We start from the raw sequence: 20,550 nt of genomic DNA, 5'->3' as shown, positions 1-20,550 counted from the left end.
CCCCTCGCTCATAGAATCCCTCTTCTCTCTCTTCAACTGGACTCTTGGAGTTCAGCCTGGTGTTTGGCTATGGATCACTGCATCTGCTTCCATCTGTTACTAGAGAAAAGTTCTATGATGACAGTTGAGTATTCACTGATCTGATAGCTGGGGTAAGCCAGTTCAGGCACCCTCTCAACTGTTGCTAGTAGTCTAAGCTGGGGGCATCCTTGTGGATTCCTGGGAACTTCCCTAACGCCAGGTTTCTCTCTATCCCCATGATGTCTCCCTCTATCATGGTGTCTCTTTCATTGCTCACCTACTCCATCCCTGTTCCAGCTTGACCATTCCATCCTCTTACATTATCATCCCCCATTCCCTACCCTCTATTGCCTCCCATCCCCAGTTTACTCATGGAGATCTTATATATTTCCCCTTTCCAGGGTGATCAATGCATCCCTCTTTGGGTCCTCCTTATTAGCTAACTTCTCTGAAGCTGTGGGTTGTAGTATGCTTATCCTTTTGATTTACATCTAGTATCTGCTTATGAGTGAGTACATACCATGTTTGTCTTTCTGAGTCTGGGTAACCTCACTCAGGATATTTTCTAGTTCCATCCATTTGCCTGTAAATTTCAAGATGTCATTATTTTTCACTGCTGAGTAGTATTCCATTGTGTACATGTACCACATATTCTTTATCAATTCTTCAGTTGAACAGCATCTAGGTTGTTTCCAGGTTTTGGCTATTACAAATAATGCTGCTATAAACATAGTTGAACAAGTGTCCTTGTGGTATGATTGAGATTTCCTTTGGTATATGCCCAAGAGTGGCATAACTGGGTCTTTAGGAAGATTAATTCCCAATTTTCTGAGAAACAACCATATTGATTTCCAAAGTGGCTATACAAGTTTGCATTCCCACAAACAGTGGAAGAGAGTTCCCTTTGCTCCACATACTCTCCAACATAAGCTGTTATCAATGTTTTTTATCTTAGCCATTCTGATGGGTGTAAGATGGTATGTTAGAGGAGTTTTGATTTGCATTTCCCTGATGACTAAGGATGTTGAGCAATTACTTAAATGTCTTTCAGCCATTTGAGATTCTTCTGTTGAAAATTCTGTTAATTCTATAGTCCATTTTTAAATTGGATTGTTCGGTATTTTGATGTCTAGTTTCTTGAATTCTTTATATATTTTGGAGATCAGCCCTCTGTCAGATATGGGGTAGGCAAAGATCTTTTCTCATTCAGTAGGTTGTCATTTTGTCTTATTTACTGTGTTCTTTGCCTTACAGAAGCTTCTCAGTTTCAGGAGGTCCCATTTATTAATTGTTTCTCTCAGTGTCTGTGCTACAGGTGTTATATTTCAGAAGTGGTCTCCTGTGCCAATACATGCAAGCCTAGTTCCTACTTTCTCTTTTATCAAGTTCAGAGTAACTGAATTTATGTTGAAGTCTTTGATCCACTTGGACTTGAATTTTGTGCATGGCGATAGATATGGATCTATTTGCAATCTTCTTCATGTTGACATCCATTTATGCCAACATCATTTGTTGAAGATGCTTTCTTTTTTCCATTGTATAATTTTGGCTTTTTTTTTGTCAAAAATCAGGTGTTCATAGGTGTGTGGATTAATGTTAAGATCTTCAATTTGATGCCATTGGTTAACATGTCCATTTTTATGCTAATATCAAGCTATTTTTTATTTCTATAGCTCTATGGTAAAGCTTGAAGTCAGGGATGGTGACACCTCCAGAGGTGGCTTTATTGTATAGGATTGTTTCAGCTTTCCTAGGTTTTTTGTTTTTCCATATGAGGTTGAGTATTGTTTTTTTCCAGATCTGTGAAGAATTGTGTTGGGATTTTGATGGGGATTGCATTGAACCCGTAGATTACTTTTGGTAAGTCTGCCATTTTTACTATGTTAATCTTACCAATCCATGAGCATGGGAGATCTGTTCATTGGTGAGAGTGGGATGTTGAAGCCTCCTACTATTAATATATGGGGTTTGATGTGTGATTTAAGCTTTAGCAATGTTTCTTTTACATATATTTGTGCCCTTATATTTGGAGCATAAATGCTCAGAATTGAGACTTCATCTTGTTGGATTTTTCCTGTGATGAATATGTAATGTCCTTCTTGATTTCTTTTGATTGTTTTTAGTTTGAAGTCTATTTTGTTAGTTGGGGTGTGTTTCTTGTATGCAGCAGAAGGATAGATCCTGTTTTCATATCCATTCTGTTATCCTGTGTATTTTTATAGGTAAATTGAGTCCATTGATATTAAGGGATGTTAATGACCAGTGATTGTTAATTTCTGTTATCTTTTGGTGGTAGTGTGTGTATATCTCCCTTCTTTGGGATTTACTGCTGTGGGTTATCTATTACCTGTGTTTTTGTGGGTGCATCTGACTTCCTTAGATTGGAGTTTTTATTCTAGTGTTTTCTGTATGGCTGGATTTGTGGATAGGTATTGTTTAAATCTTGTTTTGGAGCCGGGCAGTGGTGGCGCACGCCTTTAATCCCAGCACTCGGGAGGCAGAGGCAGGCGGATCTTTGTGAGTTCGAGGCCAGCCTGGGCTACCAAGTGAGTTCCAGGAAAGGCGCAAAACTACACAGAGAAACCCTGTCTCGAAAAACAAAACAAAAAACAAACAAACAAACAAAAAATCTTGTTTTGGAATGTCTTGTTTACACTGAAAGTTTGCTGAGTATGTCAGGCTGGCCTGGCTTCTGTGGTCTCTTAGTGTCTGCATTGCATCTGTCCAGGCCCTTCTGGCTTTCAGAGTCTTTGTTGAGAGGTTAGGTGTTATTCTAATGGGTTTGCCTTTATAAGTCAGCTGTTATTTTATGGGTCTGCCTTTATAAGTCATTTTGCCTTTTCCCTTTGCTGCTTTTAATATTCTTTATTTATTTTCTATGCTAGTGGTTTAATTAATATGTGGCAAGAAAATTTTTGGGAGGAGGATAGTCTATTTGGTGTTCTATAAGATTCTTGTATCTTCATAGATATTTCCTTCTTTAAGTTTGGAATGTTTTCTTCTATGATTTTGTTGAATTTTTTTTATGCCTTTGAGGTAGTATTCTTCTCCTTCTTTTATCTCTATTATTCTTAGGTTTGGCCTTCTCATGGTGTCCTGGATTTATAATCTTGTTAAGTGTTATACATAAAATGTTTTACTTAAACATTTTCTATATTTCCTGAGTTTAAATGTTTGTATACTCTGATCATGGTCCCCAAAGAGCCATAACTATCTAACAAAAATCTCATGGCCATGATTGAAATCCATTCTTTGATTTGTTGGTCAGGGAAGTCCAGGGTGACTCCCACACAATACAGATTATCACAATTACCCTTGGTCATATCACAGAACTTGAAAAGAATAAAAACTCTCTTGCTAAAGCCACTACATACTTCAAACATAAGACTTGGAGAAGTGAAGATAAAACTTACCTTGAAGACTACTTCTTGAGGACTAGCTCTCATTGTACAGAAGGAGCATTGAAAGCTTTCAAAAGAGAAGAGCGATCAATAGTACTACTTAGTTGTAAAGCATAGGAACAACAACAACATGCCCAGTAAGATATCCCCAGGAGTGTCACAGTGGCACTTATTTCTTTTAGTTTACCAACAACTGCATAAATGAACTTAGGGCCCACTAAATAGGAGTGAATTCGTGTCTGATTCTTTAAACAGTCATTTAATTGTAGCTAAAAGATCATGGGTCCTAGAGGAGAATCACATATAAGTGATTCCTTATATCCTTACACCTACAGACAAGTGCAGCTTATACTCTTCATCAAAGAATCTTCTTTTTGCAACATATAATGGCTATAATACAGACACACAACAGTTCAAAATGCAGATAACAGCTTACGATGGGATGAACAACCCTAACTGATGCATCTATAATGCAACCCACATTTTATGGGACAGAAAGATTTTAAGAGTCATAGAATGGGACTTCTGCTGCTAAATAGTGTCTTCTAGACATAACAAGCAAGTTGTTTGCATTTGATCTTTATTTTGATCTAATATAACACAATTCTTTACTGATTCTTTGAGAATTTTATGTTATGCACCCCAATCCTTCTTACCTCCCAGTCCTTCCATATCTGACCCTCACCTCTGAAGCATATCCCCCAAAGAAAACCAAAAATGAATTAAAAGCAAAGCAAAACAAACAAAAAAATCACCTCACTCATCCATATTTCCCATCTCTCCAAAGCCTCATTTGTTCTAGTAACATTGAAGGCTGAGGCGTGTCATGAAGTCTATCCTTTTGTCCAATCAGCCCTACTGGCAAATATTTGCTATAGTTTGTCATTGATCTGGTTCAAGGCTTCTGGCACATCATCATCTCTGGACCCTCATTGAAAGTCTTCTCAGATATCCTGATGTTGCCCCAAGTCATGGAGATCCTGTCACTATTGTTCCATGGGATCAGTCCCTTCACATGCTCCAGCAGGTCATAGGTGGAGTAGATGTTAGGATGGGCCAACCCAATGCCCAGGTTGTGGGTCTGGGTGGTGGTTGAGCTGGTCAGTCAGAGCCACTGGGACTGCCCCCTCAGTTGAGTAGCAGAGGCAGCTCTACTAGGCTCATACCATTGGTGCCAGCTCTCCCATGCCTGTGGTGAGGGGTGGGACCATCTCTTCCAAGTACTTGGGGCCAGCTCTTCCTGATCTTAATGATATAGTTGTCATAACAAGGTCTACATAATGATACCAGTTGACATGATAATGTGGATGGAAAAGAAAATCTCTCAGGGCCCCCTGATATAGATATGATAGGATGAAAAGGTAGATTTTTGAATTTACTTTTAAAGAGCAACTTGTTTTAAGTTGCCATAGATTTTAGTTTATTACAAATTTAAAGTTAATTTTGTTATACTGTATTTATATTTCTACTCTTGTTTAAGAAATTATGTTTGTGCATCTCATTTAAAGTTGTAATGGATAATTAAGAAATACAGATTAATAATTAGTCTTCTATGATAGTCAAACTTATAGTCCTGTTAAGTTTTCTAGGTATACATAGATATAATTAAGTTAGGTAGGTAATCTTCAAACACTTCAAAGACCTACAGAATATGGCATTTAAAATGTTTTAAGACCTTTGACTTTCTGAACATTGAGACATGTCTGCTTCTGGCAGCACCAATCTATTTTAGAGAAGATAATGTGCATTGAAGAAACTCATTATGGAGTTTGCTTTCTTTGTGGTAAAAGTTAGCCATTGAGCAAAAAAAGTGACCTTGCATTGACTGGTTGACAGTATGTTGTATAAACTAGACATGCAGGACCCATTGGAAGATGACCACTGAACTTTTCAAGGTGAGATGGTCCTTCAGTTTCCTACTTTGCAGAAGAAACTGCCAGACATTCTACAGGACACAGAGAGAAGCAACTGAAAGTCTCTAGGCCTGTAATCTGAAGAATGGATGCCCTAATGTTGCAGAAGAACTTTAGGTAATTGTTCAGGTAGTGAGCTGTCTCTGTCATTCTAGATTTTTGGTAGTTGCTTACAATGCTCTTCCTGTTTACTTAGGTAATATTATATCCTTCTGGGATCTTTGATGTAGTTGAAGACTAGATAGTTATAATTTTTCTTGGTTATGATAAAAGATAAATTAGATATGAAACTTTAGATTCACAAATATAGGATAGATAGAATATTTTCTTTAATTTTGCCAAGTACAAATAGACTAGATATTGTAACTATATTTCTTGCTAGATAACTTTTTTGTTATATGTAATTTTACTGTGTTGAAGTTAAAACCTCCTTTTTGAATAGAAAAAAAGGGGAAATGATGGGTGATGATGCGCTATATGCTGTGAATGTGTTGCTCTGATTGGTTGATAAATATAATGCTGATTGACAGGTAGACAGGCAGGAAGTATAGGCAAGATAAGTAGACAAGGAGAGTTCTTGGAAGAGGAAGGCAGAGTCAGGAGTTGCCAGCCAGAGACAGAGGAAGCATGATGTGAAGGCAGAACTGAGAAAAGGTAACAAGACATGTAGCTAAACATAAATAAGAAATATGGGCTAATTTGAGTGTAAGAGCTAGTCACTAGTAAGCTTGAGCTAATGGTCATACAGTTCATAAATAATATAAGCCTCTGTGTGTTTGCTTGGGTCTGAGTGGCTGTGGGACCGGTAGGTGAGAGAGATTTGTCCTGACTGTGGGCCAGGCAGGGCACAGGAAAACTTCACCTACAGCTCCGTGCCTGGATGAAGAGCTAGAGGCAATAAATGGCTGCTGGAAGAGGGAGAATTAATTTCTTCATAGATGAGTCCCCTGGTATGTTATCCAATTCCCAATGCTCAAACCCTAACCCCGCCCCATGACACACACCAACAATAATAATTAAAGAAGAGGTCATGTTCATGTGTTTGAAAGGGCGTGGGATGGGGTGTAGCTAGAGTTTTCCTGTCTTGCCGACAGTCAGGAAAAAAATCTTTGTCACCCGCCAGGCCCACAGCTGCTCAGACCCAACCAAGTAAACACAGAGACTTATATTGCTTACAAACTGTATGGCCATGACAGGCTTCTTGCTAACTGTTCTTATAGCTTTAATTAATCCATTTCCATAAATCTATACTTTGCCAAGTGGCTCATGGTTTACCGGCATCTTCACATGCTGCTTGTCATGCGGCGGCTGGCAGTGACTCCTCCTGCCTTCCTGTTCTTTCTTTTTTCCTCTCTGTTAGTCCTGCCTATACTTCCTGCCTAGCCACTGGCCAATCAGTGTTTTATTTATTGACCAATCAGAGTAATTTGACATACAGACCATCCCACAGCAATGGGGTATACAGGAAGAGCTGGGAATGGGGAAGGCGGGGTGGAAATAATGTAAATACAGTGCTCATGAGTGAACTTCTCCAAAGAAATTTAAATTAAAGAATAATATATTTATTTTATATTTATGTTTTATATTTTCAATCTAAACTTCTTATCCCAAAAATAAGACTATATACAAGCATATGATTTTTATTGATAACTAATATAACTTAAACTTATTTTAATTCCTATTTTTTTATCGTTAATCAAAGAAGAACAAAGACATTTCTTTCAACAAGTACTTGTGCAAGTGAAACTGATGATAACAAGGGCCAAGTAGATTCAATGACTATAATATCCATTAAGATTTTCTTTTGTTTCTCTAAAACAACTACTTTCAGCTCTAGTATTATTTGGCACCATGCTCTAGATATTACTCACTCCACTGAAACTCTGACACTCTTGGCCAAAAATATATTGGACTCTGCTCTCTTGAAATGTTTAATAATTGAAGATTAATTGCAAAGTAAAATATAAGTAACTTTATTCCAAATCCCATGTATTAATTAAATGTACTGTTCACTATAACATGAATTCTAAAATAATCTTTTAATAATAAAAAAAAAACCCTGGAACCTGATATTGGGGTCAAAGCTGAAAATCAAAGAAGCAGAACAAGTCAAAGCTACCACCTCTCACCTCACTAACTCCTTCATATTCTCCCTTTTTTCTTTTCAGAGTAGATTCAATAATCTACCCTTTTATCCTATCATTTCTATACCTTTTTTTTCACATTCAGTAATCTACCCCTTATCTATATCCCCTTTCTTTTTCTTTTTTTTCAAACAAGAATCCTAAGTCTAATCTCCTTTGTTTAGCTTTTTCTCCTGACTGTTATCAATTAAAAACTTGTAATCAACCATCCTAAACAATGGCAATTATCCATAATTCATTGAAATACCGAAAGCCACCCACCCCACCTCTTAGGAATGTGGGCATCATGTTCTTAAAATTACCTCCTACTGTCTGTGGATGAAGGCATCTTTTTTTTTTTTTTGCATAATTTCTTGTTCACCTCCTTCTTTTTTTTTTTTGGTTTTTTTATTATTATTATTATTATTATTATTATTTTACAACACCATTCAGTTCAACATAATAGCCACAGAATCCCCTGTTCTCCCCCTCTCGCCCACCCCTCCCCCCAGCCCACCCCCCATTCCCACCTCCTCTAGATCAAGGTCTCCCCCGAGGACCGGGGTTGACCTGGTAGACTCAGTCCAGGCAGGTCCATTCCCCCCTCCCAGACCGAGCCAAGTGTCCCTGCATAAGTCCCAGGATTCAAACAGCCAACTCATGCAACGAGCCCAGGACCTGGCACCAATGCACAGCTGCCTCCCAAACAGATCAAGCCAAATGACTGAAGGCAGACATCCACGGCTGGGCCCCTGGTGGAGCACTGGGAGTCTAATTAGTGAGTAAGAAGAGGGTTTATATGAGCGAGAATTGTTGAAGCCAAGGTTGGATAAAGCACCGGGACAAATAACCAAATGAATGGAAGCACAGGATCTATGAACCAAAGGCTGAGGGGCCCCCAACTGGATCAGGCCACCTGAACGGGTGAGACAGTCATTTGGATGAAGGCATCTTTAAGGGATCCTGAAAAGAAAAATTTTGAGTTAATTGTCAAATCCTTGGAGGGGTAGCTGTATCATTTGTTGTCCAGTCTCTGCATAATGGGAAAGTACAGGGCTTGTCTCAAGTCCTGACTAGAGTATTCTGTGAGGCTGTATCATCTCAGCTAACCATCTCGAGATTGTTCTGAGCAGTTTGTTTTCCAAAGCTTATCTTTGGGTGGTGTTTGTCAGGTTTGTAGTCCCGGTGGAATCATTGTTGTGGGGTCTCATCATCTTTTGGAGACTCAAAGTCACTGTTAAATGTGGTAATGGTTTACTGCAGAAAACTGATGGAGACTCAAACCTGTAATCATGTACATGAAACTAGATGAAGCCTTTTTTCTAGAATTAGTACTCTATATGACCATTAATATCATAAAAAAGTTATATATATACATATATATATATAAATATTATAAATTTTGATACAAAATTCATACCTTAAGAAAAGTTTTAAAGAGTCAAAATAAAAGCAAAGGATCATGAGATAATAGCAATAGAATAGCCCCTTAATTTTGGTATTTCTTCTATCGCATATCAGGTGGCTCTTCTGACATGATACAGAGATTTTGTATTTCCTATAACAAGCATGCTTGTGTTTGGAGGAGAGAGCCACACCACAACTCCAAAGCAGCTTTAATTTTTAATTGAGCTGTGACTACATAAAGACCATTTGCATCATTTGTCTGTCAAGAACAGGAGAAACAGACACTTAAAAAGACAGGAAATTTTATTCTGTTAGATATGTGATATACTAATAGGCCAATTTATATTTCTTCTGGTTGATTTGTCCTTTTTTTCAGATGTCTCATTTGTTCAGTGTTCTTCAGATTCCTTAGCCTTCATTCTCTTGAAAGACAAAAACAAAATCCTTCCCCAACCCTAAATTTGGGGAGGTTTCCTGTCTAATCTTTATCTATTTTTTTTTTATGGTTTCCACATAATTTTTGTTCTCTTTTCTATAGCTGTTCTATCACTCTGAGCACTATGTTTGTTTGTTTGTTTTTTCAATAGGCATTAGGTTCTTTAATTTAGGCATTTAGGCTCTTAGAAGGAGTTTCTTCCATGGTGGCAGGAAAGGACTGAACTAAATTTGGTATGGGGGCCTTCGAGAGACCTCTCAGGGAGTTTCCAGATGTCAAACACAAGGGATCACCTTTCTGTCCCTTGTTGATCTATATTTATTAGTCCAGTGTCTGCCTTTGCCACACCTTGTGCATAATCCAGAAGGGAGGGGCATTCTGTTGAGATTAGTCCTTGAAAAAAAATTGTTTCAAGGAATGCCATTTACAGTCCCTTTTTTTTTTTTTGGTGACCTTGTTTACTTCAGTTGAAACATTTGAAATGACTATTTTTCTTCAAAACTCTGGAAATCACTTCTCCTATCCAAGCATCATCATGATCATGAGATTCAATATTCATTGTAAATTGAATCCATTCCTCCAAGGGTGCTGATCTTGCCTTTAACAGCCTAATTATCCTTTTGCATTGTGCATTAGCATTTTCAAAAGCCAGAGATTCAATTATTATCTGTCTAGCTTCTGAATTTTGTATCATTCTACTTACTGCTAAAGTCATTCTTTGCAAGAAATCAGTGAAGGTTTCTTTTGGGCCCTGTATAACTTTTGTAAATCACTTAATTTTTTTCCCTCCTTCTTTAATTCTGCCCCAAGCATTCAAGGCTGCCTTAGGGCATAAAGACAGGGTGTGATAATCATATCAAGATTGTTTTTGCATATCAGCATAAGTTAATCTTGGTAAATTTCAATACCTCTAGCTCTACTTGATTGTTCAATTGTCTTAGCCTCATTTTTCTACCAGGTCCTTTATTGTAATTGGAGATCAGCCTCTAAGACTGCTGTGACTAAGTCTGCAGTCTTGAGGGTTAATTCTATTACAAGTTGAGTACAAGTTTAACATCTACTTCATGAAAGATGAGTGGATGCCATATGAAACTATTGCTTCTTTGAATCGCCTCAGATTTAACATTTGCATAGAAGTCTAGTCAGCTGTTACACAGCCTTGAGGATATCCATCACTGGGTAGTTCCTATAAGGTTACTGGATAGATTAAGTTTGGCTGTTTGAAAGCCTTAGGCTGTTTCTCTGTAACCTTGTAATACAATGTTGAGATTGGTTCTCCTTTAAATTCTTCTGTCTGGGTCTGAATATCTCTATGATCTCTTTTACAAGTTTTTCTAAAACTTTTTCTTAGCACTCATAGTAACCAACTTCTTTTAATGATAAAACAAAAATAATCAAACAAATAATATTTATATTTGAGATGACATGTATTCCATCAACATTAATTATCCTCTCATTTAATTGTTCCATTTTCAGACCATCTAATGTATAGTGAAACAGAACAAATGCCTTCTTCCATTGTAAAAATATTTCCCATTTTTTAATGTTGGAAAAAACTTTCTTTTACCTAATTCCTCCCTTTAAGAAATGCTAATTGACTCAACAAATCTGCTGACAATGTTGATTCAGATGACGGTGTGGCATCAGCCTAAGGAGAGGGTCAGAGAAAGCCAAAACCCACTGGGAGAGGAAAGAAATGAAAGATCCAGTTGTCTGCACAGGGGAATGTGCAAAACTGGCTAATTCCAGCATGCTTGGAGCCTGGGCCTGGGGAATTGATGCAGAGAGACTGTGACAAAAACTTAGCCAGTAGGTTAGGGACTCCTGGCCCAAGAAGGGTGGAGATACCTGCTGCGTTTAGCTCCAGCCTGAGCCTGTGGCTTTTTTGTGATTTCGTAACCCACAAGTTGGATGCCAGATGTTACTCAAATTTCTAAAGGTCTTTTAATAAAAACCCAGAACCTGATATTGGAGTGAAAGCTAAAAGATCAAAGAAGCAGAGCAAACCACAGCCACCACCTCTTACCTCACCAACTTCTCATCCTAAAAAACTTCTAGGTCCTCTCTCTTCATGCCTTATATACCTTCCTCTGCTCAACCACCACTTCCTGGGATTAAAGGCATGTATGCTTCCTAAGGAAAGGCATCAGATCTCAAGGGTTGTGATTAAATGCATGTGACTTTCAAGTATTGGGATTAAAGGTACATGCCACCACTGCTTGGCATCTGTGTTTAATTCAGTGGCTTGTTCTGTTCTCTGATCCTCAGTCAAAGTTTATTTATTAGGGTACACAATATATCATTACCAAAGTTCACATTTTAGAATTTTTGGTTAAACAAGTTGCATGGACATTTTTTCCATATTAATGTCTTGAATAAATTCTAATCCTTTTGGTGAAAATCCAGATATATTAAAGGCAACTGATTTATTATGTCTGTATGTCTGTGGTTATGGGACAAAACAAATTCCCACTAACCATTGCTTCTAATCCTTCTGTTGGTTGTACGTTTCTGCCTTTCTTTATTTAGCCTCCCTCATATTGTAGTCTATATAGAGGAAAGTTGATATGCTTCATGAATTTTCAGAGATGGAGTAGCTAGAAAGGTAGAGAACTGAAAAGAAAATGTCTTATGCCATCAAAATTCTTCTCATATACTTTAAAGATCCATAACATTTCAAGTAATATTTACTTATTCAACAAGAGCTTAATATATGACTAACTTCTAATATTATTGCAATTAATATGAGTAAGTACCTTTTAATGCAAAGCTTTTATATATGCTGTCAGTTTTATCATAATAGTTTTCTTGTCAGAAAATAGGAAAAAAGATACTAATGTTGTGGAATATTAGTTAAAGGTATCTTACATTTTTTATGCTATGGAATATTTGCTTAATGATGCAAAGATGTGTTGCATTCTTTTATATTGCTTTTGTTTAACTCTGTGAAGCTGAGTTACTTTGCATGCCCAAAACAGCTGATTGGTCTAATAAAGAGCTCAATGGCCAACAGCTAGGAAGAAGAGGGATAGGTAGGGCTTTGAAGTAGAGAAAATAGATAGCAGAAAAAGAGGAGAAAGGAGGAGGAACAAGAAAGGGAGAAGGAGAGGTGGATGCCAGGGGCCAGCCACCAGCCACATAGCCAACTACAGAGTAAGAAGTAAAGAAAGGTGTATAGGATAGAGAAAGATAAAAGCCCAGAGACAAAAGTTAGACAGGACAATTTAAATTAAGAAAAGCTTGCTAGAAATAAGCCAAACTAAGTCTAGGTATTCATAAGTAAGAGTAAGTCTCTGTGTATTGTTTGGGAGCTGGGTAATTGGCCCCCAAAGAGCAAAGAGTAAAAAGAGTAAAAAAAAATTACACATAAAAATTGTTTTTAGGTCTTGGTAAATTATGGAAATGATAGAATAGAGGGTAGATTATTGAATCTACTTGGAAAAATAAAGAGAAGATATAGATATGATATTGATAAAAAGATAGATTATTGAATCTACTTTTAAAAGACAATTACTAGTTTTAAATATTTTACATTGGATTGGATTTTTGTATATTGTATACAAATTCTATATATTGAGATTGATGTTGTTAGTAAATGTTATATGTATATTTCTAATCTCATTCAAGATACTGTACTTATACCATTCATTTAACTATGTAATGTAATTTCCTGATCCTTGAATGTTATTATTACCAGCTATTAGGATATAAAGAAATGAAAGTTAGTAGTTAGACATTACAATCGAACTTGTAGTCATATTAGTTATGTTTTCAAGATCAAGCAGATATATTTTAGATAGACATGTCATCTTCAAACCCTTCAGAGATCAACAGAATATGGCATTTAAAATGGTTTAAAAAATTTATGTTTTCTGGACAATGAGACATGTCTGCTCCTGGCAGCACTGATTTACTTCAGAGAGGAGGATGGGCATCAAAGACAGTCCATATGGAGTTTATCTTCTTCTTGACAAAAATAGTCATTTGGGCAAGAAACTGTTCTTGCCTGGACTGCTTAAAAATGTATCTACTGGACATGCAGGACCCATAGGAAGGTGACCACTGAACTTTGCTTGGCAAAATGGTCCTTCACATTCCTGCTTCGCAGAGGAAATTGCCAGACATTCTACAGGACACAGAGAAAAATGACTGAGAGACTCTAGGCCTGTAGGCTGAAGACAGATGCTCCAACTTTAAAAAAGAACATTGGATGACTGTTCAGTCTGCCAGATGTCTCTGTCTACCCTCACAAGACTCCCCAAAGTTGCTTGCATCCTTCTCCCATTTCTCAGGTTAATATATCCTTCTGAGGTCTTTGATGTGTTTGAAGACTAGATAGTTATAATTTTCCTTAGTTATGATAAAAGGTAAGTTAGAAACCTTAGACTCACAAATATAGGATAGATAGGATATCTTCTTTAAGTTTGCCAAATACAAATAGACTAGATATTGTAACTGTAATTCTTGCTTGATAATTGTTTTGTTATATGTAATTTTATCATGTGAAAGTTAAAACCTTGCATTTTGAAAAAAAAAAAAAGAAAAGGAGAAGTGCTGTGAATATCACTCTGTATAAATGAAGTGTTAATTGGCCAGTAGCCAGGCAGGAAGTATAGGCAGGACAAAGAGAGAGGAGAATTCTGGGAGGAGGAAGGCTGAGACAGAGAGATGCTGCCAGCCACCAGGATGAGAAGCAGATGTTAAGATACCGGTAAGCTACAAGCCACATGGCAACTTATAGATTAATAGAAATGGGTTAATTTAAGATATAAAAACAGCAAGAAGCCTGCCACGGCCATACCCTTTATAAATAAGATAAGAGTTTGTGTGTTTACTTTATAAGTGGGCTGTGGACTGCCGGGGCTTGGCGGGAGCTGGAGAGGTCTCCAGCTAGCTACAGTAAATTATCCATCATAAACATTAGAGAAATTTCCGTTGTCTTTGAAAAGTGTAGGCATATGTTATATTTCTTTATAAGTGCAGTTATTATATGTTTAAAGTTTTTAGATCATTGAATCTTACTTTCCTAATTTTCTTTCCTTTTTCTGTGTCTTTATTTTAGACTCTGGATTTCTTCCTACTTATTTTATGAATACTTCATATGGTATTATTACTATTTGCTGGTCTAACCACTCTCTTATTTTCTTCTGTATTATGGTGCTTATCTCAAACAAATAGAAATGGAAATGTTCCAGACATTGGATCTGTAAAATTCAATAGACCATTGTATTTATTTTATTTAAATTATTTATTTCTGCAGATTTATGAGTGAAGACAATAGTTGTATTTATCAAGAGAGTTTATTCTGTGCAGAACTACTTTCATATACCAGGAGTGTGGGAAACTTGTCCAAACCTGATTTATCAAATGAAATTAAGCATTAAAAACACCACCAAAAAGCATTTTCTCTGAACATTTGTAACACTGTGCAATTACATTTCTCTGAGTGCAGGTCCAGGGAATGCTGGAGACTTTTTTTAATAACAAAAAAACATTATTTAGCAAGTTTGTCTGGCTTAAGAAAAACTGTGTAGGAGTAATACATTCCCCACTGTGCATGAGTCACTTAGCTCACTTTTCTACCCCATGGAGGTCTGAGTAATGAGGAAAGAACTTGGGACTTCATCTACAATTTTGATAACAGTTAATGCTTTAACTAAATAGTTGTTTGTGCTCTGGAGGAACAAAATACCTCCTGAACACTAAATTATATTTGTTACTTATTGTTTATTTTAAGATTAATAGCTATTATTTCAGTTCTTTAGAGACAAAAATCAGAAAGTCATGTTGTTTTTAATAAATGAGAATATACTGTTTATGGTCATAGAACATGGCTATTTATATATATGTAATTATTGATTAATGCATGTTTTTAAACTAGAACAAATTGAGAAAGTATTTTTATTTGTTTTACTTCAAAATAACATATATGTGTATGTGAGTGTGTGTGTGTGTGTGTGTGTGTGTGTGTGTGTGTGTGTGTGTATGTGTGTGTGATATACAGGGTAGTCTCAGAGTGATGAGACATAGAAACATACACATAATTATGATAAAACATAATATCATTTAACTGGTTAAGCTCTATAATTTCCCTGCAATATTTTAAAGTATGGCTGAACACTGACCTAATGGCTTTATTTTTACCAGATAGGATATTGTACAGGCTGGTTTTGTGTGTCAACTTGACACAAGCTAGAGTCATCAGAGAGGGAGGAGCTTCATTTGAGGAAATTCCTCCATGAGATCCTGCTGTAAGGCATTTTCTCAATTAGTAACCAATGTGGGAGGGTCCAGCCCATGGTGGGTGGTGCCATCTCTAGGCTGTTGGTCTTGGGTTTAATGAAAAAGTGGACTAAGCAAACTGGGGAATCAAACCAGTAAACAGCTCCCCGCCGTGGCCTCTGCATCAAATCCTGCCTCCAGAATCCTGCCCTATTTGAGTTCCTGTCCTGACTTCTTTCAGTGATAAACAGCAGTGCTGAAGTGTAAGCCCAATAAACCCTTTCCTACCCAACTTAGTTTTTACTCATGGTGTTTCATCTCAGCAATAGAAACCCTAACTAAGACAGGTATCTTGATTTGTATTTTAATTTTCTTTTCTCCATTTGTTTCTTTGGCTGAATAGTGATCATGTAGAGACAGTTAAGTACTCTAAACCATTGTTTGGAAAATGTTTTGGACATTGTTCTAATTTCATGTATATTGCTGTGAAAATTACTCCAACAAAAAGCAAAAAAGCAACTATGGGAGAAAGGGTTTTTTTTGTTGTTGTTGTTTTGTTTTTGTTTTTTGTTTTCCAGCCTATTATTTCAAGCTATAGTCCATTACTAAGGTGAAGTCAGGGTGGAAACTCAAGGAACTAGTCACATCATATTCACAATCAAAAACAGAGAGAGAGAAATGTACTAAGACCTGCTTGTTTGCTTACATTGTTGCTTGTTTGTGTTCTGGTAGCTTTACTTTTTTCTTATTTTGCTCAGAAGCCAGTGTCCAAGGAAAGACACTGCCCACAATGGGCTGAGTTCTCCTATATCAGTTAGCAATCAGGACAGTCCTCCACAGATATTCCCACATAATATCTTCTTCAGATATTTCCTCATTAAGGTTCCCTTTCCCAGGTGTTTTTAATATGTGTCAAGTTCACAATTAATACTAGAATATTATAGGATAGAATAAGGCCACACATACTTTTGTTGTGTTTGTTCCTTGTGTGTGTGAGTAGCTATGGTGGCCAGAAGGTGTTGGATTCTCTAGCACTGGAGTTACAGCTAGTTTTCAGCTTCCTAGTGTGGGTGTAAAAGCATTTAACTGCTGAGCCATCTCTCCAGCCCTAAATACTATTTTTTTCTTGCATGCACATTGAGACTATTTTACAGAGTTTTCCAGTATTAGGGTGAATTAAGGAAGGAATCACACATGGACCAGAATCAGCTTCCAAAGCATAATAAAAAGAATACAGAATTCTGAACCATCAGTTTTGGTTCAATTTAGGCTTTTAAATATAAGCATGTCAGATAATCAGAAACACTTCATAAATATACACTTAGACATCTAAAACCTGGATTTATGTTAATGGCAGGTTGGGACAGATCTATTGATATTTTAAAGAAAAATTTATACAGTTATAACTAAATAGTCACCTTACATTTCATTCCTCTCTGTCTTATCCCCATGAAAGGACATGGTCTGTGAATATCTTTTCTGTGATATTGTTATTCTTAGATTTCATGTTAGTGTACTCACTATTATATTTAGTTACCTGATGAAAATTTTAAATAACTGGAATTGTTCTATATGATTGTTGAAGTTGTTTTGTTACACCAAGATTTTATGGATCACTAAATATTGATAGATCTGAGCCCAATTTGTTCAATTAAGGCATTACAAGACTGTAGGATTATAAATCAATAACTCATTGATAAATATGTGTATTTCTTCAGTTTGTAATCTATTATGCACTGAAAATTCTTGCAAAGAATGTAATGACTATTTCAGGTTTCTTTCTTTCTTTTTTTTTTTAACTTAAATAGATCTGCTGTGCAGTTTCCATTTCAAATTTGATTGGTAATCACCAAATTGCTCTTTCAAAGATTCATGTGAATTTCCCTTCCAACAATGCATGTAAACATATGCTTTCTCTACATATATACAAAACTATGAAGATATTGTATCTATGTAAATATTATGACTGTATATACTTAAGTACTGTATATGTGTCATATGCAACAAAGTATTATGAATATCTGAAGTGTAAATTAAAATGTTTGATTATTATCTGAAATTATTTTCATTTTTTTTGTATGTGTGTGTCCAATGCCATGACACAAGTGTTTGTAGAGGTTAGAGGATAAGTTGTAGGAGTCAACTTTCTTCTTTCACCATGTGAGTTAAAGGGATTATACTCAAGTCACAAGGCTTGGCAGCAAGTGTCTTTACTTGCTGAGTCATCTTGCTGGCCCTCTTTGAAACAATTTATATAAGAAAAAGTCTGTTTCTCTAAGTTTTATAAAACTTCCTAGATTTTCTTCTGAGCCTTGGTTATTTGATTTACACATGTACTTTAGAAATTTGGGCTACAACTTAACTGAAACATTGAAATTGAAAACTTTTAACCTTGTGTTTTATGTTTTCAAGGTTGTTATTAACAACTAACTGAGACTTCCTTAGTTGTTTGTGTTAGTTATTTGGCGGCACTCTTACCCTGCGAGGAAATGTCACGAAGCACGACAGAATCCACTAACGAGAGTTTTATTAAGATAAGAGAGTCAGACAAATGCTCAGGCCTGCAGAAAAGACACATGTGTGGAGAAAAAGAAGAAGAAGGAAGCCGGGAATACGGCACAGGCTTATAAAGGCTGGGTGGCACAGGCATACAAAGGTCTATGTGGCTACTCCAGGTTTGCGTGAAGAGCATATGGTTGTGTAGCACGCTTTTATGCAACCATGCAAAGCCACGGGGTCCTGGTCACTTGAGACGCCTTGACCCAGAAATGGCTATTTTGACTTGGAACTGGCTAGGCGAAAGTGTCTAGGTCCACCAGACATGCCCAACCATGGGGGCATGTTGTGAATCTGTCAGTTTGTGTCAGTGTATACTTTGCTAATTTTTCACTTTCACTTTTCACTTTCGTTATGTTTTTCTTTCTTCATTGTCTCTCTCAGTCCACAAAGGTAGAAACATAGATTATTTATCTCATAGTCATTACTGGTATCCAGGTGTAAGTGACACAGTTTCAGATTTTAAAAATGGCTTTAGGGGGTGGATATGTTGAAGATTGATAAGAAAGGTACTAAGCAACAAAAACAACAACACAGACACAGACACATAAACACACACACACACACACACACACACACACACACCTCTCATTCTAGGTATTCCTATCATACATCATGCTTTAATATGTGTCATGACTACTGACTTTAGAGATTTCTTTTAAAATATTCATTTTCAGGTGGTAAATTTTTCCCAGATTTCAAGATTTAATGTCTCTAGAAAATATTAATTCTTTTTATATCCTTTTATTGGCTTCTTTATCTCTGGAAAGTAGCCTAAAAGTTTATTTTTATAACATGAATTATAAAGCTATTGTCAATATATATCTATGGAATAAACAAATGTAAAGAAAAATGTAAAAATGGATAAAGTGATGGAAGGAATAAAGGAGGGCATAGGAAGGGAGGAAATCAACACATGTTGATTAATATCCAGCCTTTTCTTCAGATCTCCCTGCCTCTACCCCCTGAATTCTAGAATTAAGTGTGTATGCAACCATACTCAATCTAACAAATTGTATCTTTGAGACATGCTTCAGTCTGTAGCTCAGGAAACTCTCCTGTCATAGCCTCCTAAATTCTAGAATTACATATGTAAACTACTATTTCTGGCTACCTTATATTTAAATAAATCAAAACACTTTTTCTTTTTCTGAGTTGACAGCTAATACATATTAACCAAATGGACCTTATTATCTTCTCACTATCTTCTGTATTTCTACAACTACACATTCAAATGAAATGAGACTTTTTTATTTAGAAGGTATGTATATTTCATTCTTTGATCAATTTTTTTTCTTTTGTGTATTATCCTAATTTTGCCAAAATTAAATCCTCTTTACAACAGGGTTGAAGGTTATTTTTTCTCTTTAGAATGAACTTAGGACACAGAGGCTTACAACCATGGAGGCCATCACTGAGTCTTTTGGTAGGAGAAAAACTAGGATGAATAGAATATCTCAATGGCAATAAGGTGACAGTGCCTTAAAGGTGGGAGTGGGGGATTCTTTCAAAACCTGTAGAAAAGCTGAGAGATGTGGTGCATACCTTTAATCCCAGTACTCAGGAGGTAGACAAGAAGGTTTCTCTGAATTCAATAACTATCTGGTGTTCGTAGAAACTCCAGGCCACCCAGGGTTATTTGATGAGAACCTGTTTCACAAAAAAGTAGGAGTGGGTATGATGGAGAGACAGGAGACAAGAGTACACACTGTTCTTGCAGAGTACCCGATTTTCATTCTTAACATCCAAACCAAAGGACTTGACAACTGCATATATCTCCTATTTCAGGAAATCTGCGGTACTCTTTTGACTCCTCAGGCACCTGCACATATGTGCTCCACCATTACACTATGGATAGATAGATGATAGATAGATGGATGGATAGATGGATGGATGGATGGATGGATGGATGGACAGATGATAGATAGATAGATAGATAGATAGATAGATAGATAGATAGATAAAAAGAATGATAGATGATAAATGAGAGATTGATGATATATAGCTAGCTAGATGATAGATATAGATAAATGATAGATTGATGGTGATAGATTGATAAATGATAGATTGATGATAGATAAGTAAGTAATAAAACAGAAGAGGAGCTTCATAATTTTGTTATGTTTTTATTTTTGAATTTATTACAATGAAGTGATTTTATTTACTAAAGAGATTGAAGTGAACTAATAAGAGAGATAGTTGCTAAAACATAAAGATCTTTACACTGTCTTCTCAGAACTGGTTGTATGGCTTCCCATCTTCTTCTTCCATATTTAAAAGCTTCTAAAAATATTTAGGGTGCTGTCATGTGCTATAACACCATCATATATCCCTGCATACCACCTTGTATACACTATCTTCTAGGTTTTCTAATGAAAATTTTATTAGAATATTTTCTAATGAAAGCTGCCCATATAAAAAACATACAAAAAAGATAAAAACCCTTACTTCCCCCAGTTACCTGTTTCTGT

The sequence above is a fragment of the Peromyscus maniculatus genome, chromosome 19 (assembly GCF_049852395.1).
Source record: "Peromyscus maniculatus bairdii isolate BWxNUB_F1_BW_parent chromosome 19, HU_Pman_BW_mat_3.1, whole genome shotgun sequence".
NCBI classification, from domain to species: Eukaryota; Metazoa; Chordata; class Mammalia; order Rodentia; family Cricetidae; genus Peromyscus; species Peromyscus maniculatus.
The sequence above is the reverse complement of the archived record's forward strand: the minus strand, read 5'-3'. Positions refer to the sequence as shown.